Source organism: Athene noctua, chromosome 12 (assembly GCF_965140245.1).
Source record: "Athene noctua chromosome 12, bAthNoc1.hap1.1, whole genome shotgun sequence".
Lineage (NCBI taxonomy): Eukaryota > Metazoa > Chordata > Aves > Strigiformes > Strigidae > Athene > Athene noctua.
Window position 1 is genome coordinate 634,732 of NC_134048.1, and position 26,965 is coordinate 661,696.

Here is a 26,965-nt window from a genome sequence, read left to right on the forward strand (position 1 = left end):
GCTGAGAAGACCCCAAAATGTCAAAATACAGCAATGTTGCAGACTGCAAAACCTAAATCCACAAAATGGGCTGTGGCAGCTGCTGCTTTACTGCCCTTCTCAGGGACAGGGACGTGGTGATGTCTGAGAACACTGGGCAGGCCAGACCAGAAGAGGTCTCTTGGAGCTCTCAAAGTGATTTCCAGAAATGTAAAGCAATTCTTTCCCCGTTTTTTGCTTGGCACTATATTGCTTGGTGGGGGATGAGCTTTTTATTTTTTTAATAACTCAGCCTGAGGTAGATTTCCAGGTGTGGAAAATTGTGATTTGTTTGGCTTTGTCGCACCAGGAAAAGTCTAGGAAAAATAGGTGAAAGGAATATCAGGACACTCTAATAACAGGTAGTATTGCTAGCTAATCCCCAATAACTACTGCAGGTTTCAGGAGATAAATATGGGTGCAGTTTCAGAAGAAACCCTGAGATTTCAAGAGAAACTCCAAGGTTAAGCCTCTTGATGATGGAATACTGCAACTCTCTGGTCCTTTAAATTTCTTTGGCATGCTGGGAAACAAATGGATTTAGTACTTACCCTATTCTAATCTGTCATTTTGAAGAATGATTTCAGTAATTGTTTTGCCTAACAGAGGAAATTTTGATACCCTTTCCAACGTGTATATTTTAAGAGCAGCTAATGACGAGAGGATTTAAGCACTTTAATGGATTTGAATATCCTTTTGCATTAAACTTAATTGGTCGGCCTGGTAGTTTTTCTTTAGCAGAAATGGGAGAATTGACATTAGTCACTTGAGTAGGAAAACTGTGGCTAAGGGGAAAATCTAAAACATAGTTCACAATGTTGATATTTACTCCATGTTTACTCTTTTATTAGCAGGATTTGTTTCTCACTTTAAGTACACAAATAGACAAATTATTTACAAAAGCCATTTACTCCAAAAGTAGGTGGTACCACATACTTTAAAACAGGAAGCATTTGTCATCACGATAGAAAAGACTCGATTTCAGTACACAAAAGTCCATGATATCTTATGTGTAGTTTAAATGAGTAGGTATTACTGCTACTGTCACCTGCTTTATCACAGTTATCAGTTAAGATACACCCATCCTGGAGCTGCATAAAATCAGAATAGTAAAAACAGCTCTGGGGGAAGCAATGCACAATTCATCTTGAGTTGTTGCCTCACCTTTGACCAGACAATGAGCTACTCAACTCAACCACTGACTGGCTTGTGGAAGCCTAGAGTCTGTCTCCATTGGTTGCAGAAAGACAGATCATCTCAAGATCTCTATGCTATTTTGGCCCTACTTGTACTTTATTTTGAAGTTGTACACAGGCTTGGTAAAATGTCTAGATCTGGTTCAGCAGGGTGTTTTTCTTCCCACTAGCATGCTATAGTTTTATATGGGTCCCTCTGCAAACCAAGCTGAAACACAAGTTGAAACCCATGAAATACCATCTGAACATAAGAAAACCCTTCTTTACTGCAAGGACTGTTGAACACTGGCACAGGTGGTCCAGGGAGGCTGTGGAGTCTCCATCCCTGGAGTCAGTCAAAGCCCAGCTGGACACAGTCCTGGGCAGCCTCTTCTAGCTGACCCTGCTTGAGCCGAGGGGTGGACTAGACAATCTGGAGTTGCTGTTCTCCACCTCTGTGATTTTGTGATTGATTCTTTGAAGAGCTCAGCGAATCAAGGCAGCAGAAGTTGGCCATAGCCTGGAGGTGAGAGAAGGTAACATCCCTTCAAGATGTAGCTGTGCCATTTCCAAATACATAATAAACAGAGTCAACACTCTACATAAAACTACAGAGTGGAATGTTGATAGAATATTTTTAAGCAAGGTGTCACAGGAAGAGATGAGTTTTTCACTAGACTGTGAAGCAGTATTTACCTTTGTAGAGAATGTGCCTTTCATAAGAGCATGCTGCACATTGGACCATAGAAAGCTGGTGGTCTGTAGACTTTGAGGAGCTTAATCATGAGGGGTAAACTGAGAGGATAAAGAGTGACATGAAGCAAAATGGGCTTTTTTTGCCTTCCTTCCTCTTATGAGCAGAAGGAAAAGGACACCAAATATCTTAAAGGTACAAAAGATAAGCTCCAAGGGGTTAAGAGATTTCTCTTAAGAAGAAACAAAGAGGCATCATTGCTAGGATCAGCAATCAACTCTTACATCATTGTAGTATGCTTTAATGCATTCATAGATTATTTTTTTTTGTTTGTTCATCTTCAATTTTAAACAACTGTAAAATGAGTATCTACCTCCCAGATTTACAGATGGGTGAACTGAAGCACAGCATCAGTCAGAGTTACGGGGTTATACAGCAGTCCAGTGAAAAGAGTTCTGGTGGAAATACATAGTAGGCTGCTTTTAGAGGGCTCTCACCAACGGTGGGTATTCCCACAGACAAGAGAGAAGCTTCTGAGAAGGCATTATTTCCTCTTTAGCCCCTCTCTGAAATATGTGAGATTCAAACTGCAGAAAATTTATTTCAGTTTTAGGCAGTCTACCTCCTCTGTGACTGGCATTGCACTTGTTCTCAGGTCGAAATCAGTGCTAGATTTGCTTCCATTATATGTCGATCTCCATCTCAGTAACATGATCTTCTTGAAATACTTCATGGTGTTATTTTTTACAGTTACAAAACACATGGTGTTTATCATGCTGTTACTCATAGCAATGCATTCAACTATATAAAAAGCAGTAAGATAATGCTTCTCTTTCACGAAGATGGTGGGGAAAAAGTCATGGACAATTGTAAAGCCGTAGAAGGGTGCCCAGCAGAGAACGTAGGCAGTCAGGATGCACATCAGTACCATAACAGTTTTTCTTCTGCATCGAAGCCTCTTTCTGATGTGTTCTGTCTGAAATGCTGGTATGGTTTTAAACCAGAGCTCCCATGATATCCTGGCGTAGCACAAGGTCATCACAATGATAGGTGCAACAAATTCAATGCCAAAGATAAAGAGGAAGTATGATTTGTAGTACATCTGCTGGTCAGCTGGCCCAATCTGACCACAGAATATTTTCTCCTGGTTTTTCACTATAAATAACACTGTTTCAGTAGAAAAATACACAGATGGAATATCTACAAGTATGGAGACAGTCCAGACCAAGGCGATTATGAAGGTTGCTGTTTGATAATTCATGCGTGGTTTCAGTGGGTGCACAATGGCCAGATACCTGGAACAGACAAATACATCCAAAATGAAGTCTGAAGACACTTAGTCAGAACACAATTCCAAATACAAGTTGTCAGAATTAGGCAGAAGGGAATTGCTGTAGTTGATAAAAGAGAGAGCCTAGCCAACTTGTCTATGAGGAGAGTTAAGAAAATTTTCCAAAGTAAGAGCCTAGAGCTGAGTTCCTAAATCTGGGCAGAAACTCTGGAGCAAGGGGCTGAAGGGTTTGTTAGGAGGGTGGGTACTTGGCAATCTGAAAATCTGAGCATGCATTAGGGTGTCTGGGGATTGTTTTAAGACCTCAGTCCAACTCCCTCCTGTTTACAAGATTGAACTGAAAAAGTTGCAATTTTGCGTCGTAAGCTTGTTAACACAGATCACATGTCTGGGAGTTATGGAAAGACTGGAAGAGGAGAAAGAGAGGGAGCTTTCCTATTACTGACAGATGTGTTTGCAGGACCTAGCACAACACACGGTGTCGTATCGAGGACATGCCGTGACACAGCATCTGGAAGTTCTTTGGTGGGCAGCACGTGTTCAAATGAGAGTTTGAAACATGCAGTAATATACACCTGGCCAGGTGCAGGTAAAAAGACAAACACATAGAAACACGAAAAGGTTTTCCCTAGGCAGAGAACTATTTAAATATTCTCTTTTTTTACCAAGAGATCAAATATATGTAGCAGTGTTTTTATTATTTTCTTGGCTATTCCATGGGTGCAAAGAGCCAAAGCTGATGCTAATGGTTACAGGTGAGCATGCTTTCAAGCCACCAACAAAGGACTGTGTATCCATTTTCCGCCCATGCAAATTTTTGTTTTGTCTGCTGGAGGCGACTATTGCTAATTAACCTTAAATATGCTTTGTTAAGGCCAAACCATAAAACTTGAGTTTTATGACTCATTATGACTGTAAAGCTGTGGGTGCACTGAAGTGTTTCACAAAGGACTGAGGAGAAATAAAAGTATATTACTTTCAAGATCCATCAATTTTCCTCAATTCAGTTCAGAAGAGGTAGGACCAAATGGAATTCACTCTGGTTAATTTTTTGTTTGGTTGGAATTTGAGGAGGTTTATTTTTTAAAATGCTATAGATGTAAGAAGGACTTATATTAGAGTACGCTGTCCCGAAAGATTAGGATACTTGTGCTAAAAGGAGATTTTTATCCGAGGCACTCCAGAGATCCCAATACAATGTTAAATTGTGTTTAACACAAAGAATTGTTTCAGTGAAATTCCTTATTCATTCAGAGGCTTTTCTATCTGTATATGTTCTATACATAGATAGCATCCACAGGACCTATTAATTCTAAAATAAGCTGGAAGGCCAGTGGTGCTTTCTATCAGCCAGATCTTGGAAGCAGATGAATTATTCATCACTCTTAATGGTGCAGGCTAGATGTTAAGGGACAGCAGAATTAGTCAGCCTCATTGTGGAGCTGATAAATGAATGTTTTTAGATTGGGCCCTGTGGAAACAAGGCTGTGGGACGATGTATGTGTATGCATTCATAAGTATGCATATCTGCTCAGCAGGACATTTGGCTGGATGGGGTAAATCTCTGCAAGAGAGTTGAGGGAGGTTTTCCTGACTGTCCTTGCTTACCACACTTGGGATGTTACTGTGGAGGGGTCCTGGAGCACATGAGCTGAGTTTGGATGAAACTGCCCTGGAGGATGTACTCAAAAGTACCAGGTGCCCATGGGCATTCAGTCCAGGTGACCCAGCTAAAGCTAAATCCCCCAGAATACTTACAGCATGAATGTTGTACCCTTAGCACCAACTGTTACTCTTCAGATCCTCTCCTTTCACATTGCATTATTTTCTAGTGTAGATGTGGCCTTAAATATGTGAAACTCCTACATTTCATGTGAATAGACAGCAAGGAAGTTGAAAGAGAGCCCTACCAGAGGCAAATCCTGTGGGACAGGCTTACTCTATCTACACAGGTGAGCCCTTTTAAATGATCTAAACATGAAAAGACTTTTGTTAAGAGCCTATTATTTTTAGAGACCGAAGTCAACAACACACATGACATAGCCAATGTGGAATGGTTGATTATTAAATGAACAGCATTTCTCTCTGTTTACCAAGTCAAAAGCTCACCAAAACAAAAAAAAAAAGAAAACAAAACAAAACAAAAAAGTTTTATTTTACTTTATTTTTTATTATCTCACAACTAACATGGAAAATTCCTTCTGAAGAGCTTTGATCTGGAAGACAGATTAAATAAGAAGAGACACCTACAAAACACTGCAAGAAGAGCCTACATAGATGAGTTATTGAATGAAGAATAAGAAAAGGTCAGATTAATGCTGGGCTCTGCAATCAGGGAAACCAGTCCCTTGAAAACTAAATTATTAAGGGACCTTTAGCATACAAGGATATTAAATTATTTTACAAAATCTTGTCCTACATTAGAATGCCTTATATGGCCAGCCTTTTACAAAACTGTTGGAACAGAAAAAGAAATATGACCTTTGTCTGAGATTTTCTGTGTCCAGCAGCTCAGCTGGAACAGAAGCCCTAAGCAGGCTGCCTGATGCCCAGAAATCCTGTAGAAAGCATCACTGTTCATACCCACATCAACTGCCTGCTGGATGCCTGGTGCATCCAGGACACATCTGATTCACTGAGCTCTGTGTGTGCTGATTGCCTTCACGATTTTCCACATGAAATGTGGGAGCATTGCTTTGATCATTTAATATATGACACACAGACAAGCTACCAGGGGTGAGAGTGCACAGGTATTTCTGGAATAGTAGCTGTAGAGCAGAAATATCCTATCTGCATTTGCTTCCAAAACAGGCTTCTTCTTCCATTCATCCTGTGGCTTCAATTGTCCCACTTTGATCCCTTCTGTCCTGAGGGGTAAGCAAGTGTACGTGGGCAGGAGGCCTCCATCTCCCCTCGTGTTAGCTGTCGGAATGCTGGGATGTTTAGTTTAGGTGGGGTTTGTGGGCTCCTCCTGTCATCACCAGAGATCAGCATTCCCAGGAGGGTAAGTCATTCCCACCTAACATGTGCCTCACTCCCTCTTTCCATTAACTGTCACTACTCATCTGGACAACACACCCAACATTTAAAGAGGTAAAGTTTGGTAAGACACGTCCTACCCTGGCTCTAGACAAATTAATATTGTCATGCCATGACGCTGCTCGCTGCATGTCGTTTAGAACATATTATATTCCCACTTCCCCGGCGGTGAAACAGAAAATTCTTCTTCCCCCTCTATCTTTTTCACACCCTGTCAGTGTAATCTTGAGATTGCTGGAGTTGAGGTGGTCTGGTAGTTACTCTTGCTGCATAGGAACCACATTTAGGACATGATACTATCATCTGAGTTGAACTTCATAGGAAACACTAATATAGAAAAGGTTTGCTGTAATAACAAAATGATACATGGAAGAATAAAGCATAACATTGTTCTGATGTCTCCTGGCCAGGCAGATTTTACCTACAATGGCTGGGTTTTTGTGCAGTGATTAAATATGGAAGGGGATTGTTGCACTTTTCTCCTTCCCCTCTTAATTCCCTTCTTTACTCAGTATTAGGTCATCGATCCATCTCTCATAAGCAGCTATCTTCTCGTAAGAAAGTTTCCCCTAGAACACCTCTTCTCAAGAACAACTTCTTAAGAACAAGAAGGTGTAACACCCACCCCCAGAGCTCTGCTATGCCTTGTAGCCAGCACTGGCTGTGGACCTCATGCTGACAGTACTGCCATCCTGGGTTGGGGCCAATGTCTTCCATTTTGCTCCCAGAAGAGTGGAATTGGGTAAAAGCAAACTGAATTTGACAAACTGTGTTCTTAATTAATTTACATCCCATTAGGATTAGTTAATTGCTGACTAAAGTATCAAGCCATGTAATTATGTATCAAAATAAATGATCTTATTGCACTAAATGAGGCGGCTGGCTACAAAGTGGTGACACACCACTATTCCACGTAGCCTTGCTCCCTGCAGAGCCTGGGCTGAGGTAAGCCAAAGCAGGGAGATTCCTCCAGTCGCAGACACACTGGTCTTCACTTACCCAGCACACCCCTAATACAGCTCACAGCAGGTATCCAACACCTCTCTGTCCATCCCACCGCCTCTTCCCCAAAGAGGGAACACTCTGAAGGGCAGGATCAAATCCTTCCCCTGGAGCCAGTGAGTCAAACCCCAGCTGGGGATCCCACTGCTCCGAGACGGGGGTGCCCTGATTAACCACAGTGCTCCTTCCAGCACCCACACCCTCCTCTCCTGAGAGACATGAGTTGTTCTGTAGATGCTGGGGTTGACACGTAAGCACACTCAGGTCAAGTGGCACTGCCCTGATCCACCCGCTGACAGCAGAGGGGGACACAGACCCAAGTCTTTGTGACCCCCTATCCGATGCTCTACCCACTGCCCTTTGCTGCCACCACCAGCATTAAGTGAATACCTAATGTCTTGGAGGGGATCAGAGGACATTCCAGTGACCATCAGACCCTGTGACAACCACCTGACCTGAGCCAAACCTGATTCTGGTATTACTGACTTGACTCTTTGCTCTGTTGAGATGCATGGAGGCTTCTTCCCACCGGAGGCAATGGCAGTTTTTATGTATAGAAGTATTCACACTGATAGCCAGAAGAGTTAATCCTTTTTTGATTTTTTTTTTTTTTTGTGGCCACAAACAGGTAACTAAATTTAACATGCTGGGGACAGAAGGCCCGTCTCACACAGATAGCTGAGGTCAATGGGGTACCAGTCTGAGGCAGAGGTGTAAGGATAGTGCAATGCGATGTGGGCACATACACAGACAGGACAACAGAAACACAAGTAACAGGAAAAAAGCCTCCATCTTGAAGGAGGAAAGTAGGAAAGAAAGTATCATCTTAGGACGGCTTCCCCGTCTAGCTTTGGCGCTTTCCTCTCCAGTTCACTGGTGGATACACGTTGTTCGACTGAGCAAATTCAGTGTGACACTCGGAGAAGCCATCCATAAAAAACCAGGAGATTTTTGTCAGGTTGCATAAATGAATCAGCCAAAGTGAATCACACTGCATAGGAGACAGAACCATCTGAAGAAGAACAAAATAACCTATTTCTCACAAGGTCTAGATTTCACCTTAAATTCAAATGCCAATTGGAAGTGACATTGAGGGTAGTGGACTTTGTGAGATGTTAAATGAAAAAGCACAGGCAGGATAAAGAGTCTGAAAGTGCCTGTGTTGTCAATAAGGCAACAGGAAAAGCCAAGGGCTGTGAGATGCACCAGGACAGGACTGGGTGCAGAGCGGTTAAAAGGTTCTTTTTAATATCCCAAAAATGCAAGTCTGAATCATACTTCAGGTGTCTGCTAAAAGATGACCCCAGCTGAACTTACTTTACAGTGCTGGAAACTAAAACTGATCAGGTTTGACACAGCCATAGCATTCCTCTGCAGCTCGTGGCTAAACAACCAAGTTGCCTTAACGCTGCTAGGTGGGAGGGTGGTATCTGATCTTGGGTGAAACTGTGAGGTTACGGGCACAGCTCCTGAGAGGAGGTGGCAAAAGAACAAGGTTATGTTTGCCAGGAAATCTGCCTGTTCTTTAGAGTTCAGTTACCTATTACTAATTAAACAACTACTAATAAAACAGTTCATTTGTTGCTTTAAAATAGGTTAAGTACACTGAAACACACAAACAAACAAAAAAAAATCAAGCGAAAACAAAAAAAAAATTAATGGGGAAAAACCTTGGGTTTGACCTTTACAAGTAAACCCAGTGTTATGTACTGACACCGTGTTTCTGGAGCCCTGTCCCCTGTGTGGCCGCCTGCAGCTCCGCACAGCAGCGGGGCTCTTCTCAACCCCGGGCTCTGCCCAGGGACACGAGAAATCACAGCGCTGCCAACTCACAGCAAAGGCTCCAGGCTCTCGCCTGTGAAGCAAAACCCTTCACATCTGCACTTACGCATTTCATACAAAGTCCACCAGCAATCCCAAATGCTGAGTATACCATAAAAACAACCCCTGGCTGCTATTGGTACATGTGCGGCCGGTCATGTGTTACCAAGAGCAGAAACCCAGGGTCTGGAGCATCACTTCACCGTGGGTATATCCCAGACACACCCGATCCCAGAGATCCCGGCACCACTGCCCGGGGTTCCTCCTGCACCAAAAAGAGTTCTGACACTTCTATACATTCCCTTCCTATTTACCCCCAGCAGCAGCCAGGGCATTAATTCTTGTTTCTCAAGCCGTTACACTCTTCCCTTGATTAAAGTGTTTCACAGACATCCCAGGTCAGACTCTAAACCAGATCTCTACGAACCTTGGCAGATGGTGTCTGAAGGGTAATGCCTGGTACCTGCTGGGAGTCTGACAGCAGCATTCCCTAGAGACAACTCACCTCCATCTTTCCAAAATCCACTAAAATATCCACAGGCCCAGTTATACTGAGAAGGACCGAGAAAACGAATCCATTGTTCAATCTCACTGTTGCCCAAAATGCAAGTTCCACACGGACTTGGCGCCTAGAAACACCTACACCTGCCTCTGCCGGGCGCTCTCCAGGGGGCTGAAGCGGCGCTGCCCGCCCCTGCCCGTGCTGCCCGCGCTGCCCGCAGCCCCAGCAGCGATGGCCGGGCCGCAGGCGGGGGGCGCTAGGCAGGGGTTTGGTTTCTCACCGGCACTGTTTGAGCTCGGCCTGCCCAGCGCAGCCTGGCTGAGGCTCCTCAAACCCCGGGTGTGCTGAGCGGGCGCAGTGTCAGAGGTCCAGCACCACCCCTCGCTGTCTGCTCGGCCCCTGGTGTGCAGAGGATGTTCAGATTTCCCCTGCCATGGCTGGGCAGCTCCTGGCAGCAGAGGACTCCCTGACCCACGGCGTGGCTGTGGTGGGCACGGGAGAAGGGGACAGGGCTGGGGGGTGGGTGTCATTCTGGGGTCTCTTTAATTGCCAAGCGCCCCCCAGACGGCTGTCGAACGGGGGAAGCTCCGCTCGATGCGTTCACTGGCACGTGACGGTCTTTCTGGAGCTTCCTTTAAAACACACAAGTTTTTCTGTGTTTGGGCGCTGCGGTCCCCACCCCTGCAGCCACACAAAACCCACCATGAACATCTGGGGTGCGCTGCCAGTCTGCCGAGAGCCCGGGCAGAAAGAGCCGTTCTGCCCCGCGGTGATGTCCCAGGTGACGTCAGCACGAAGCGCAGGGGCCAGGTGGGAAGGGCGGGGGAAGCTCGCGCTGGTGCTGATGGCCCCCGCGGAGCTGGAGGAGGTGCCGCTCTCCAGGGGCTCCAGCGGGGACCACGGGGCCCTGTCAGCGGCCCCCAGCCTTGGCTGCACTTGGGGACCAGCAGCCCCCAGTTCTCGGCCTTTGCAGGGCGGGTGTCTGTGAGCCATGGGCAGGGCTGGGGATCCCACCTGGAGCCAAAGGCTTGCTGCAGCCTCCTCTGCTGGCCTGGGGCACCTCGGGGCAGCCCTTCTCTCCAGGCACCTCCCTGCAGCCCAGAGGTTGTCCCCAACGCTCGCTCGGAGCTCAGGGGGACGAGTGGCACAATGTGCGTGCAGGGGGCAGGGGAGGGAAGAGGCACGAGGACTCCACGCCAGGTCAGACAGCCCGGGCCAGGGGCTTCACCTCCACTGTGGCTCTCCCTTTCCCAGGCAGCCCCTGCCCTTCTGCTTCCACACATGCACACGAAAACACCCCCCTGAGATCCAATACCTGTCCAGGCCTCAGCCCCTGCCCCACGGTTCCCCAGAGCTGCCTGGGGCAGACACCAGCCCACGGGGCTCCCAGAGCTGTCGGGGGGAGCAGAGGTCCCAGGAAGGACCAAGGGGGAGAAAGCCAGCCTGCCCCCAGCTCTGCTCTGCCTGGGAAAGCCCAGCCCAGCCCAGCCCAGCCCCATGTCTGCGGGGAGAGCAGCTGGGCGAGGGGCAGGGGGAGGGGGCTGCCTCCAAACCCAGCTCAGCTCCCCTCAGGGCTTGAGCCCGCTGCTTCTGCCTGACAGAAGTGACTGAGGAGCTCCTGGTCCAGGTCTGCTATGGGCTTCGGAGGGATGACAAAGACCTGCTCTATTCAGCCTAAGAATAACTGCTGTATTTAGAAAAAGGGTACAACGGGTGCTTGAGGGCCTCCAGAGCAGAAGGGGTGGTTGGGGCACCCAGAGCTCTCGTGCGTGGAGCAATCGCTACTTCTTGCCACGTTTCTTATTGGTTTCGATCAGGAGCAGCCCCTGCTTCTTGATGTCTTCCCGGGTGAGGACACGGTCATGGTCTTCACCATCAGAAGCAGGGGGGTCTGGAGGAGACAGCAGAGAGGAGCGGGCTGGGGAGGGTCTGCGGGGCCACCTCCACTATGCCCGTGTCCCCGGGGAGATGTGGCCCGTTTTGGAGGGCTGGTGGCATCCCAGAGAGCCCCGTGCCAGGCCCTCGGGCACGCCGTACATCCCTGCTGAGCTACAAACAGGACAGGAAATGCAAGCGTGTACACGTGTTTGCCCATCAATAAAACCAAGCTCCCTCTGCCAGAGAAAATCCCAGAAGTTTGACTTGCAGAAAAAGACATTGGAAGGAAACTGCCTTCCCAGCACCACGCTCCCAAACCCACTTAGATTAGGTTTCTGTATCTCAAGATCTTCACCCTGTTGTGCTCCAGGTGCTGAACACAGAAACCAAGGAAACAACTCCCCACCTGGGTGAGTCTTCCCAGGAAGACTGTTTTGCCACAGACAGTGTGCAAGCTCATAGCCAGCAGAAGTCAGTGCTAAGGGCAGAGCTGCGTGGGAAAGTGCCTGTTTGCCCCTTCCCCACCTGCCTTGGGCCACAGTGGGAGCTACACACACGTCTTCCAAGCACCCAAATTAACAGTTTTGGTCCGTAGCCCATTCAGTGATAGACATCAACCAGCTTTTCAGAACTATTAGATAAGAGGCCACGAGATTGTCGTAAGAATATGTTATTAAAGTCAAAAGGAAATTGCCTGGTTTCTACCATAATCAATCCTCGCTGACTGTGAGATAATGTAAACCAGTCCCTCAGGGAAACAGACCGAGACAGATATCTAAGAGTCCTGCAGAACATCCCTCAAGACCCAAAGCCCCACTTCCCAAAATTACAGGCCAAAGACGAGTCAGAAATGACTCAGTGCTTCACCTTCTCAAGGGGCACAAAGCACAGTTCCATACACACAACCACACAAGCTGCTTTTCCAGCAAAGCCTCGCGCTTCACACCTGGGTCTCTTCCGCACGCTTGTTTACAGCAGATGATGTGTAACAACACCCCTCCTAAAAACCACCAGCCCACTGTTGTTCAGGTAGTGCTGACCCTCACAGGGACCCAGCCTCAGTGACCCGGGTCAGGATGAGCCCCCACGTGGGGAGCACCTGCGGGCACAGACACAGACCCAGACGCCCTGCCATGAGCCGCTGGCACTGAGGCTCCGGCCAGGCCGGTGGCAAAAGGAACGTCATTTCCTCTTGCCAAAGCTGAACTGTGCTATTACAAGAAAAACCCGCAGTGTTGTTTGGCACAGGTGTAAGTACTCTGTGAAATACAAAAACAGTTTAATGCCATGTTACAGCGTCCAGCTCCTTCTGCAGAGCTGAGATAAGGCTCCTTCCATCCTCTTACGCCACGCTCTTCTGCTGAGAAAGCTTCTAGGAGAGGCTCCATCTCTGCTTTTCCACAGCACCTGGCGAAACGCCACCCCCACCTCGTGCCAGGCCTTTGCAACCAACAGCAGAAGAGAGATGTCAGAATATCAGCTCTGACACGAACAATGAAAGGTCGATACTTTGCCTGCTTTGGCAGCCCAGGTATCAGGAAAGAAAGCAAAATTGTGGCTCATCTCATAACAGGAAAGAAAAAGCAGCTCCCACGGTGCATAACTAGTGCTGCCCTTCACCCCCCGGGACAGCACACCGACCAAGGCGAGGGTGGATGCTCTGCAGTTGAGAGCCACTGACAAACCACACTGAGCACTGGGCAGCCACAGCAGATTGGGAGGTGTGAGTGGGGGCCATGTGTGGGCAGGCTCACTGCCAGCCGCGTGTGGAACAACCCATCCTCTTTGTCTGGCAGAACAGGGACACCTTTACTGCACCCCAAAACACCTTGTTCAAGCAATATCTTGATTTGGCAACAGATGCTGCACTCCCACGGGACATCCTGGTGTTACTCTCCCCTTGGATACAGAAATGACATCAACAGGCCACCTCCTCCATGCTTCTCCCAGGAATTACCATCAGCAGATCATTACTCTGTGCACTGGTTTGTGGACTTCTGCTCAACTGTGTCATTCGCCTGGCAAGAACCTTCAAAAAATGCACAGGAGAAACACCCCGAGAAATGCAGCACAACACTGGTGAGGAATAGCAGGCAGATGGGCTGGACTGCTGCAGGCTCAGCCCTGATCATCTCCAACAACAGATGTGGTCAGGGGAAGGCTGCAAATAAGGAGGAAGCGCAATACTCGGGGGGACCTCAGACTTCCAGAATTTTCTACATCTATCAGCTCTGCTTCACTACCCATTTACTGAGTAATTCATAACAGACTAAAGAACAGCAAGAGACGCGGGATCTACCACCCAAGGCAAAAATAAGTCTTCATTCAGAGATCACAAAGCGCTTTACAAAGGAAGCTGGTATGATACCACATGGCAAAGACAGACTGTCCAGCCAGAGGTTACCTTTGAAGTAATTTTTTCTTTTTTTCCTCTTTTTCGCTGGGCACTCACAAGTCTTACACAGAAAAGGCCTCAAGATCTCTTGTCATGTTGTTTATGAATTGTAATTTTTTTCAATAGCCCAGGTTTAAAGAAGAAAGATTTGAACATGGGAAAGGGTGAAGTGTCCCTGTGACAAATCCAGACTCTAATGCTAGAAGTAGCCCCCAAGCAGTGAGAGGATATTTCTTAAATCTTATCTTAAAATGTAGAATTCTGAACCAGAGTAGCAGAAGTCAAAATCTAGCCCAGACACTGAGCTCTTGCAGAGAAGAGCATGTTTTTCTTTTAGGAATCTTTCACCCATTCAAAGCTAGAGAAAGTTTTTGGAGAGCTCTAAATGTGCACATCATTTTCAGTTGATTCTAGATTTGACAGTGAGGTACCCCAGCCCTATTCCGTTTGGTTAACGTATGGCTAACAGTGCTTGCATACTCTAAAAAGTGCTGCCTGTAACACTTCGTCTGTAAACCTTGTATTTTAGACACCTTATACCTTAACACTTGTTGCCCCATTTCAAATAAAACTCCAGCCAAGTTCATGAAAAGTTTTTTCACCCTCTCTCTTCCCTCGCAGTCACCCGCTCCCAAAGGGCTCTCAGCAAGCATTGCGAGTGGGGCCATTTACAGTCCCCGTGGAGGTCAACGGCTAACGTAGGGACACTTCTTAGGGAAGAGTGCCAGAGGGGACCCGGAAACCTCTCCTGTGGCAAATGGACACAAGCGTCTTGAACATGCTCTCCGGGACACATTTTGTTCATTTTGTTTCCTGTCAACTCAGACTGTCTTGCTCTCTCTCACACACACCCCTCCTCCGTATTTACATTGCAAATGGCACTATCAGCATCGTGAAACTTTTTGTTTTAGAAAACAAGAACGTTCATCTCAAAATTGTGTCAACAAAATACGCCTACTTGATTACTTCCCAACCCGTCCAAAAACTTTTAGGATATTATTATTACTGTTACTCACGCCTGCAGTTTATAAATACGAAGGTTAATAAAGCCATTTCATTCCCTGGGAACAAGTCTAGTCTGGTCTGTCCTCCCAGTTTATCACAATCTCCCAGCCGGGGGAGATAATCTACATTACGAAATGGTGTCCCTATGATTAACAGCAGTCTTGCAGGCTACAAACATACCCATTAGATTTCACATTTTATCTGATAAATACATTTCAGGGGAGTAACTCTGGAGGACAGAGAAAGTGTGCCACAACTGTCAGAAGTCCACTTAATTACTAAATCCACTAGGAACCACCATCGCCTTCTGCTGCTGCATAAAAGCAACCTGCAGAACAGGCCCAAGTTCTCAGCCTAAAACCAAGCAGCTGGAAGGGTAAATGCAGGGAAAACCCAGACTCTAACCCACCTGGCTGTGCATCATCCAGCCCTGCCTGGCCCCACAGCCCTGGATCATCCGGCACCTGAGAGAAGCAGCCTCAGACCTCCCCTGCCCGCCTTCACACCCTGCTTGTATCTGTGAGAGACGAGAAACCAGGCCTGTGAGAAACTAAGACAAACAACCTGGGAAAGCAAAAGTTGAGGCTGATTGAAGAAATGCCTCAAACACTCGCAAGACAAAACTCTGAGTCACAGGGTGCATTCTGTGGAGGCCCAAGCTGATAACGCTGCCCGATGTAGCTGGGGGAGAGAGCCCTGTGGAGACAGGACGGCTCTGCCCTGGGGCACCTGGGCAAATTTCAAGGGCCATGTGTCCGGTGAATGAACTTTGCTTCATTATCCACAAAATGCATATTAAAGTTGACACCCCTCAATATGCTAACGAGGGCTGTCATGATCATGCTAATGACATCATCCCATGAAACACCTTACCCCTCCCTGTACATGGGATACGTAGTTATGTGGGTCGACCTAGGGGACGGACCCAAGGAAAATGGGTATAAATCAAAGGGGAGAAGAAAGGGCTCTCTCTCTCTCTGCCCCTCTCCCTGCCCCCCCGACCGTCTGGAGAAAGCAGTGAAGCGAAGAAGACGAATGCCAGCGGAGAAGACGGCCGCCTCCTGGAACCCTCGCCGGCGGGATCAGCGCAGGAACCCAGACCGGTGATCTGTATTCCCCCATTCCCTCTATCTCCCTCTTTTCCTTTTTCTATTAAGAAATGCAAAGCATATTATATTGCTCACCACAACTTGCTCTGTACTTGGCCAATTATCATGTGTTTAATTAGTGCATTGTAGGTAGTTAATAAATGCTTGAACTTGGAGACTTGTTGTCCGCTCCAATTGGGGATTTGCGAATCTGAGTCACTTGCCCCCCTCATCGGAGCGGGACGTGACATTAAATTGGCGTAGTCGGCAGGATCCCCTTTGGTGTCGCAAAGTCTTGTGAAATAGTGCTTCTCTATCCGACAAACTCGGACAGGGAGAACTGGGAATTGGCCCCTCAGCTCTAAGCTGGGAGAGGGTCGGAGGGATACCGATTCTCTATCCGATAAGGACAGGGGGAATCGGGAAGTGACCTCTCAGCTTTAAGCCGGGAGAGGTTCGAGCAGTTGCAAGCCATGACTGGCCAGGAAATGTCGGTGCTTGACTGCTCCCCTATTTTTGAGAAGCTGAAGGAGTATAAGGCTTGTCCTCCTCCTTTAGTAGAGGTTTGGGCCCACGATAATTGGCAAAATCCAGAAGCAGTGGCGAGCTATATCAGTGTGCTTGCAGGGGTGAAAGGGTCGCGACCAGGCAAAGGAAAAGCTGTTGTGTGTGCTGTATTAGGGGCAGCACTGACTGCAGCCCAAAAAGATAAACATGTTAAGAAACAATTAGAAAGGGAAATGATCGAATCCCTACAAGATCTGGTAAAAGCTCTCCAGGATCAATTGGTTGAGGAACGTAAAGTTACTGAACAAAAAGCTAAACTCTGGCAAGAGCAAAATGAAGCTTTGAAAAGTCAATTAGCTGATGAGCGTAACATCACTCAGCGACTTCACATGGCTCTAATAGATGCCCTGGACCGAGAAAAAATCTCACGGTCTGAAAAGGAGGGGAATGAACAAGAAACTTTTAACCAGACAGATCTTAGCTCTGTTCTGGATAGTGAACAGGGATTTACAAGTCTGGCAAAATCAGCAGCCAGACCCTTGTACCCAATGAAGGATTTAGAGATAAGCCGAGAGATTTATTACCCCGAAAACGAGGGGGCAAATTTAAGACCATTAATTAAAACGGAGACCACCGAGGGTCAAGGTGGAAGAGCTCCGCAGGTCACCACTCAAACTACACCGTACCCAGCAACTGAGCTTGCAAAAATTCAGGAGAAATATACCAGACGAGCTCAGGAAACTGAAACTGAATATGTGTGGAGGGTGTCTTTGACTGGTGGCGACCGAATTTTGTTATCAGAAGATGAGGCCCAGGGGTACTGGGGGCCAGGGGTTTTCTTAGTTACTGACGACCAGAGAGAACCTTGGTCGTTAACTCAACGAGCTGCTTATTGGGCTGGGAGTCTGGACCCATTGGAAAGGGGGGATCCAGTATGTATTGAGACCCCAACCATAAATCATTTGACTGAAAGTCTGCAGAAGGCTGCTTGTCTCCAATTAATGCATGACAGGCGTTTGGTTCCGCAGCAGCCTTCCCCGATGTTATTAATTGCTAACCCCGATCAAATGACTCCCCTGATCAGGGGCTTGCCGGACTCTTTGAAATCATATGCAGTACAATTACAAGATCGTTTGTGGATTGCATTAACCCCACGGAGGGGGAGACAGGGAGTGGGAGAGCCCATGACTTGGGGAGAGATAGCTCAGGACTTAATAAATTATGGTCGGAGAATGGGCCTTACCAGGGGAATGGGTAAATCCAAGCCCTTGGTACGCAGAGTGGAACAGCAGGAAAATCCGTCTCCTTCCCCTCCACAAGTTTTAAGAGCAAAGAGAAACCTCTTGTGGACTGAGGGAACGAGACAGGGGATTCCCCGAGAGTTAATGGATGGTCTGACTACTGCAGTTTTAGAAAAGCTCATTCGAGCCTGGAAAGGCAGAAGGAAGCTGCCCCACACACACACAACCGAGCAGACCTTTCGGACGAAGGGAGGGACAGATCTGAAAACTAACGAGATGGTGGTAATTGCTTCTCAAACACCAACTGCCCCTGAAGAGGACTTGAATGATTTAGGGTTGGGAAACTGGATGTGCCATCCCCAGTAAGTGAGCCAGGGGATGGCAGGTGAGTCCACTTAAGGAGGCTCACAGAAAATACTAAGGGAGACTTGTTGATTACTTTTCCACTCAGCTCCCTTAAAACTCCAGTTACATTTCTAGTAGATATGGGTGCTCAGGTCTCAGCACTCCAAACTGATGTTGCCAAGCGGAACGGCATAATTGCTAGCAAAAAGCAGATTTGGGCTACAGATGTTTTCGGAGACTCTAAGCCACAGCCGACTACTCGGGTGAAATGCTGGTTACCTGGGAATGAAACTGCAACAGAAGCTATTATGATTCTAGGAAATTTTCCCACAAATATCCTGGAACTTGACCTATTGATGGGACAAGTCTGGGTAGATTCAAAAGGAAGAAAATGGAAATTTGGGTCCCCAACTGCCTCTATAAGACTTTTACAGCAAGCACCTGTGCTTCCTCCTTCTAAAATTGTTAATGTGAAAAAGAGACTAAAGACTTTGCAAACCCGCTCCATTATCCTGGACAACCTGTTCTAGTAGACTTACCCACTGTGGGGCAAGTACCCCTAACCCAAAAAACTCCCATCAATATCTGTTCATGGGTGGCTACTGATGCCCATGGGAAAGAATACTGTATCAATACCAGGTGGATTGTCCCTTCTTTCTAACCATCATTGTTTTGTTATGCATGTATTTGTTTTACAGGATATTGATCCTGGACGACCAAAAACCTATGTTACTTTTAGTGCTTTCAATAGTTATAGGCATTATCAGTTAATTATTATTTGTAATCTGCTTACATTATTATAGAATTTGTGGAATCATACCTGCTAAGTGTGGAAAATCTACTATTGGAAGACTAATCTGGAGTTGTGCCTTAAGTTACCTTATTGGGAATCACCTCCAAAATTAAGGAAGTCTGTGAGTCACCTGTGACTACACACTGGTGCTTGCGAATATCATATAACCAACAGCAAGATGAAGTAATCAAAGACTAGATAGAGGGGTCTGGTCCCACAGATTAAGCATTAACAAATTGTACATCCTTATTGACCTTCTAATGTGATTGTGTAACCTCAAATAGTTTTAGAAAATTTAACTTAGCATATGTATGTACTAACAAGGTATGCCTTTAAGGAATTAAAGGTGCAGATCTATCAAGCATCTAGGATGGTGTTGCAGAATCCAGCTAGCATTGCTGAAGGAACATGGACTGTGCGGTATGCTGAGTCTTTCTGAGGGAGAATGCTACATCCCCATCCACAATGCACCTCTACACCACCTCTACAGAGGACACCCGTGCCACAATGAAGAAGATTGCCAACAGGAACAGAGAACTTTCTTGACCAATGAACTGGTTTGATGTATGGAACCTTGGGTCATGGGTAACATCACCGGGATCCTCAGGACTCACGGGGTGGGGAAGACAGCTTGTACATATTAGTATTGTAATATTGTGCAAAGTTTTGTTTTCCATAGTATGCCTTGAAGCAGTTGGATATATACTCTCTTACCTTCTGTCTTCTTTTTCCCTATACCTTTTGAGATCACAATAGTCAAAGAACTTGGAGTGTTTGAGTCACGGGGTGGGATGTGAGAGACGAGAAACCAGGCCTGTGAGAAACTAAGACAAACAACCTGGGAAAGCAAAAGTTGAGGCTGATTGAAGAAATGCCTCAAACACTCGCAAGACAAAACTCTGAGTCACAGGGTGCATTCTGTGGAGGCCCAAGCTGATAACGCTGCCCGATGTAGCTGGGGGAGAGAGCCCTGTGGAGACAGGACGGCTCTGCCCTGGGGCACCTGGGCAAATTTCAAGGGCCATGTGTCCGGTGAATGAACTTTGCTTCATTATCCACAAAATGCATATTAAAGTTGACACCCCTCAATATGCTAACGAGGGCTGTCATGATCATGCTAATGACATCATCCCATGAAACACCTTACCCCTCCCTGTACATGGGATACGTAGCTATGTGGGTCGACCTAGGGGACGGACCCAAGGAAAATGGGTATAAATCAAAGGGGGGAAGAAAGGGCTCTCTCTCTCTCTGCCCCTCTCCCTGCCCCCCCGACTGTCTGGAGAAAGCAGTGAAGCGAAGAAGACGAATGCCAGCGGAGAAGACGGCCGCCTCCTGGAACCCTCGCCGGCGGGATCAGCGCAGGAACCCAGACCGGTGATCTGTATTCCCCCATTCCCTCTATCTCCCTCTTTTCCTTTTTCTATTAAGAAATGCAAAGCATATTATATTGCTCACCACAACTTGCTCTGTACTTGGCCAATTATCATGTGTTCAATTAGTGCATTGTAGGTAGTTAATAAATGCTTGAACTTGGAGACTTGTTGTCCGCTCCAATTGGGGATTTGCGAATCTGAGTCACTTGCCCCCCTCATCGGAGCGGGACGTGACAGTATCACACACTGGTGGGTTTCATGCCCAGCAGTTCCCTCCACTAAAGCACAGGCATTACCTGCACCCACAGAAAGGTTTGACTCCACTTCAGGACCCTCATAAGCATCACCTGCAACTATAGCAGCTGCAGCAAGTTCCAAAAGTCCAATTACTCAGAAAAAAAAGGGCTGGATTTTAGCAGCTGTGAAGTAGTCCTCACCACACAGTGTGACATTTGGTAACAAACAGTGGAATTTACCTTTGCATCACCTATCCTTTCATCTATTTGAATGATTTCCTGTTGCCACCCAACCTGGTGATAATTCCTGTGCTCAGATCCAGTGCTCCGAGGGCACCACCATCACCCCGAACCGTGTACCTTGACCCTCAGCAGCTCTTTACAAATCCATCCCTTTTTCCAAGGGAGAGTGTGTAATAGCTCTACCAGGAAGAGGTTCTGGCATTCACCTTGAACTCCTGAATGCATCTGCCTGATCCTAATGACAGCAAGAACCCAGCACCTGTCTCACGCCCTTTGACAAGACTTTGTAAAGTGCAAGGAAGCAGAAGCATATGGGAAAAAAGCTGTAGAACAAAACTCAGCCTTGATTTCCATCAAGTCAGGCAACAGGAGATGGATGGAAAATGAAATTAAGATCACCTGCAGAGATGGGAGCAAACATTTATTAGGCACACTCACCTCCACAGCCTCACTCTGCCATCCCATAAAGGCAGGACAACAAAGAATTATGACTCCCTGTGACTGCACATCTGTCTCATCTGCTGGTGATTCCCACAAGAGGCAACATGTGCCTGAAAAAGAGATCACAGCTGGACCCTAAATCATTTCAAACCGACTCTATTGCACAAGGCAGCACCTGCTATTCCATCTCCCATATGCAAGGAGTTACACTGACACCTGCCAAATCCGTGCTGAAAACTGTCAGGCACATTTCAAATGCAGGTAACTCGTGTAGGAAGAAATGTCTGTGCCATAACCATGAAATGCACAAGGTTTCCTCAAACTTGCCAGCTCGTATGTGGATAGTTCAGATACTGAAACCCAAAGCACTTGCCTGTGCTGGTAGGAATTACTGCAAGACAACAGATCTCATCAGTATAAAACAAAAGTGTCAGACTAATTCTACGCAGTTCAACATTCTCCAAGAAAAAAAAATGGCTAAAGGAAAAACAAAACTCACCTGAAAAAGAAAAATTCTCATGGCACAAACTCATAGCCACTAAAGTGAGGGTTTGCCTTGAAACAAGATGCACTGGGTTTAATCAACTGAATCTTCTCACCTGGGAGAAAGAGTCTGACCACGATAAATTACTTTCATGAATGCAGATCACCCTGGTCCTTCACAGCAAATCTTCAGCATTTATCTTCATTCTAGTAAAGAACTGCACCTACGGGTCATTTTACAATTCAAGTGTTTGCATAAACCTGTTGCATGTCAGCGCGCACATTCCCCAGAAGATTCACCAAGACAAAGTCATTCTTTCTGCCAGCTAGTGACAGGGACAGCCATCAGGTCAGGCTCCCTCAGGAAATATTTACACAGCTGTATCCTGCCACCCCTCTGGAAACGACACCCCCCTTGGAGGGAGCTGAGAGGTCACACCCCAGTCATGGCTGAGGGCCCTTTCTCCATGCCCTGTCTGCTGGCAGGAGCATGGAACCAGAAGCGCAGACTGCAGCCAGGCAGATCAGCCCGGTGGAACAGGAATAGAGGGGCCAGGAATGAGAACGACATCAGTTCAGGTTTCAGAATCAAGCCAGAAACCTGGGACGTGGCCCCTGAACTGCGGTTCTGTACTATCAGTGACCGTGCAAGGCTGACCCACAGCTGTGGGCCCTCCTGTCTCATCAGCTGGCAGCAGCTCATCTCCAGACGGGCCGGGACACTTCCACACATGCCAAGAGTGGGTGCCAGTCCCACACCGACACCTGCACTCTCGGGATCTAACCCTCTACAGAGGCAAGAGGGCAGCATTCAGCTGTCACGGCAGAACAACTATTTGGCATCTCCTCCTAGGAAAAGGCAGCAGATCAAACACTGCAGCTCCCAACTCCAGACGAGCATCTGTGCTCAGACAGAAGCTGTCCTTGGATCAGAGGGGCGACTTCGGCCAGAGCCACGCGAGCCTGATCCACCCAGAGATATTGTACTGCTGCAGGACCTCGTGCGTGCAGCACACAGGCCTCTCGCTGCCCGAGCAGAGCAGGGAGAGAGGAGAGAGTCGTCCGAATGATGCCTCAGCCAAAGTCTCAGACAGCAATGGATTGTCACTGCCTGTGTACAAACCCACACCACACTGACTTCAGCTGTGCTCACCACCAGAACAACCAGCATAAAGTGTTTTATTGCTGCGCTCACTCCTTATTCATCAGCTGGACTACGATATGTGGTTTCCCTGGTTTGCAATACTCTATGATCATAGTGTTGCCATATTTTGTCAGTGCTCTGTGCATCTTGTTTAAACCGCAGGCTGTGGATCTTATCTTATTTAAGCGAGGTTTCTTATTCTGTGCTTCTTGCTCCCAGGGAGGCTGCACAGGAGTAATGGTGGGGGCTGGAGGAACAGATGGGGCCTGCTGTGATTCCTTGTAAATATGAACTGAACTTGTCCTAATGTACTTGAATGAAGCCAGACTGACTGCCTGATGTCTGACAAAAATAGCACAAGTCAAGGCACTTGTAGCTGGCTTTTTCAGGCAGTCTTCATAGGGAGCTTTTGATATTGATTGATTTCTGGAAGGCAAGACAGCACTGGGGAAAGGAAACTGCAGCCTGGCTAAATGATTTCTTCACTGTAGGCAGTGTCCAGGGCACCTGCTAACCGGGTCCTTACTGCCGTTTATGAACACAGAAAATGAGTTATCTGTAAGGAAAGTTTCAGTAGAAGTAAGGCTGAATTTGCACCTCTGATTCTGATGCAAACAAGAGATTACTGGGCAGTGCCTACATCTCAAATGCACGCCTGTGTTTTAATGCAGGCTGTCAAGGTCTTTTCAGGGGTACTTCTGAACCGCAGGTTGTGTGCCTGACTGGTGCTGAGTCCTGGGATGAGTCAGCTCCTGGTGATAGTTTTAGCTCAGAGGATGTGATAGGCTGGAAACCATTTTGTTGTGGAGCCCAGATGTCGGAGGTGTGGATATGTTGCTGATGGCCCCCTGGCCCGGAGATGTGGGAAGTTTTGCCAACAGTCTGCTAAGGATTTTGTTTTCTGCTGGAACAGGTTTCCAGATGGCTTTAACAAACGATTGCCTTTCTGCTTGCTGTGGCTATCTGCAGAAGGGCCCTCCTGTTTGTTTGGATTTAACCAGTGTAAGGGCTTTGCGGGAGGACTGGCTGAAACAGCCTTCTCTCTATGGAGATCACTAGCATTTGTGTAGAAAAGCAGAGGTTTGGTCAGTAAAGCTCACAGTGTAGTATTGTGCTCAGACCATGATCTGTCTCCTGGAGATGCTGTTCAGCTGGATTCATATTCCAACTAAATCTTTCCAAGTCCTACAGAACAGAGTCCCATGGGCTCATGATGTAGTCAGAGTGCTCAAGTGGCAATGTGTGATTTGCCATTGCTTTGCCAAGGCAAAGCCCATTTCAAGATAACAGCCCCACAAAAAGCCCAGGACTGTGTTGTGGTAAGGTATTGGCTGTCTTTTTCTACCTGCCAATCCACAGACATGTGGTGCTCAGATCACAGCTAACCCTTGCAGGAGGTTAAAACCTTTGTGGGAACAAAAGCACAAACACCAATATGGTCGTTGCTATTTGCTCGATTTATTAAGTGCAATTGCTTTATATACGCCTTTCTGCACATCGCGAGGTCTTTAGTTCTCTGTTCTCTCTGTGCATTGTGAGATCTTTCATGCGCCTCTATTCTTCCTGTACATCGAGAGATCTTCCGAGCGCCTCTCCCTACACTTCCCCCTCCCCAGGCTTTACCAACCATGTGTCAGAGTTGTATAAAGCCGATGCCTCCCAGATCTCCCCTTTCTTTGTTTTGCAGCGGCACCTGCAAGACTCGTTTGAGAGCTGTATCAATTAAAGGTTAGACAAACTTCAAAAACACAGCATACTTAGAATAGTTCCACAGAAGGCTAAAAGAAGACAGCAGTTATAATTACTAGTTAAAAGGTAACCTGATTTCACTACTTATAATTAAGGGATATGACTAAATACTACAAAAATAAACAGTAAGGAAAATACAGAGTAGCACACTTAATTAATAGAAGTACTAACATTCAGATCAGCAATTGCTAGGGAACCCTGGATGCAGCGAGAATTCAGAGTGCCCTTCCTCACAAACTGGAAACCCTACGCGATGTGTCCGTCCGTAGGTGAGGCATCCAACGTCGCTGCAAGCAGGTCCGGCCTCTAAATCAACAGGCCAAAATAACTGGCAACTTTCTTTGAGCGAAAACATCTGATTCCATTCTCCTGTTGGGTTCCACCCAGAGCCTGGCCAGTACTCCAGGGGGAAAACCAAGGGAGTTTCTAATAAGGTTAAACATTTGAGTTCTTAATTCTTAATATTGCTAAACAAAGAAAGTTGAATACACACATTCTTACAGCATTTCATCCTTATTAATAACTACATTCCATCTAAACTACATCTTTCACTAGTGACTAGTAAGCCTAAATATTTCATTAAGGCAACTGTAGTGTAGTTTGTTCTGTTGCAGTAGAAAACATTACCCAGACATTCTGCTTAAATGATCAGTTGAAGAGATTGCAAACAGCTGGTACAGGGGGACCCACAGCTGGATCCTGAGTGCTGGCTGCCTCTCACCCTCAGGTGTGGTGGCACACACCTTGCCAGTAATCACCAGGGACTGTGACCTGTGAACATACAAGCATAACCTCTTCCCCAGGTTATTAAAAGAAAATGGTTCTATTTGTACCACATCCCTCCACCATCCACTAATTTGACCTTGCCAAATGGTTGTGGGGTTGCCGCCAGAATTAATATTTTGGGTAGTGGTGTTGACCTGTGAAAAGGTCATCTTTGCCCAACTATCTTTTGATACCAGTTCAATAAACTCTTATGGATTAAAGTATGGAACTCTTAATAGACATGTTTGGAACGGATCAGATGGCGTTGCCATAGATAGACAAAAGGGTTCTTTTCCCGTCTCATTTGCTATAGTTACCCATACGTTAGGTCTGGGTGAGATGGTTCGTTTAGTGAAAGATCCAAGTAGCCAAAGGCCACAGAAAATCTACAAAAACTTTTAAGAAGAAGTGGTTGTTTCAGGTTTTACACATCGTGCAGGTATCCATTTAATTAAACCATCCTTTTCCACTGCTGCGTACCCACGCCCAAACACTCTCAGCGACCAGCCCAATTCCCATGCCATCGCTCCTGGTTCCTTGACCTGAACTAAAGAATAGTTTTTTGTCGCCTGGGTTAGCATAAAGTGTTTCCACAGGGGAGGTGTGGACTCATCGCCTCTAACAAAATGATTTAAAGCATAAAGGGCGTGGGACAAAAGAGTCTGCTGTCGGTCTGTGGCTATTGTCCCCTTATGACCTTCCCCCTCCCCAAGCTGTTGTAGTTTGGCTTTTAGGGTGCGATGCGCACGTTCCACTATTGCTTGTCCTTGACTGTTGTAGGGCAGGCCGTGTACTAATTTGATGTCCCATAATGCACATCATTCTTTAGTACGTTTAGCGATGAAACAAGGGCCGTTATCTGTCTTGATTTCTTGTGGCTTCCCTAATAAGGCGATGACACCCTCCCAATGAACAATAATGTGTCTGGCTGTTTGTTTGCGAGCCATTGTGGCTAATAAGATGTCAATGGTTACTATGAGGTATTTCTTTAGTTTTAGTAGGTCACATTCTGTTATGTCAGTTTGCCATATCTGATCGGAAGAGAAACCCCTTGAATTGACACCTGCTTCCCACAGTGGGCCCTTGTGACAGTAGGGACAAAGTGCCACTATATATTTCTCTGTCACAAGCAAAAAACAACATGTTTTCGCTAAGGCTTTTGCTCCGAGGTGTAGAAAGGCATGTAAATGCTTTGCAGCATCTAGTGACCATATACCCCATGCCGCCTGGTCAGCGTGATGATTGCCTTCTATGATTGGACCAGGTAGGGACTGGTGACTGTTCACATGTGTAAGAAAGGCCTGTCCTACACGTTGTTGTAGAGCATCATAAAGTAAAGTTGACGCTTCTGTCTGTACAAATCCTACTGTTGTCATTTTGTGTACAAGTTTATAAACATATAGAGAGTCTGTAACAATATTAATTGGATTCTCTGTTTCCTGCTGGAGTGCTGTCTGGACTGCTTTGGCTTCCAACCATTGTACTGATTTGTCAGTCTGAGTCCACAATTTCTTTTTCCAGCATCCTTCAGCTTTCCATACGACTGCAGCTGTTTGGGATTGTGATGAGGCATCTGTAAAGGTAGTTGTGCCAGTAAGAGGGTGCATGACTAGAGGTAGTGTGAGTTGTAGCTTAAAGTGTTTTCAAGTGTGAAACCCATTGTAGACCCTTTCCAGTTACTATGGAGCCTGGAAAGTCAAAGATGGTACATAAGTCTTCCAAACGCTTAACCAT

The 26,965-nt window shown here is 46.6% G+C and overlaps 1 pseudogene; it reads right to left on the reverse strand.

The window, feature by feature from the left end:
- Window positions 1–2,485: 2,485 nt before the first annotated feature.
- On the reverse strand, window positions 2,486–26,965 carry LOC141965213 (prokineticin receptor 2 pseudogene; annotated as a pseudogene).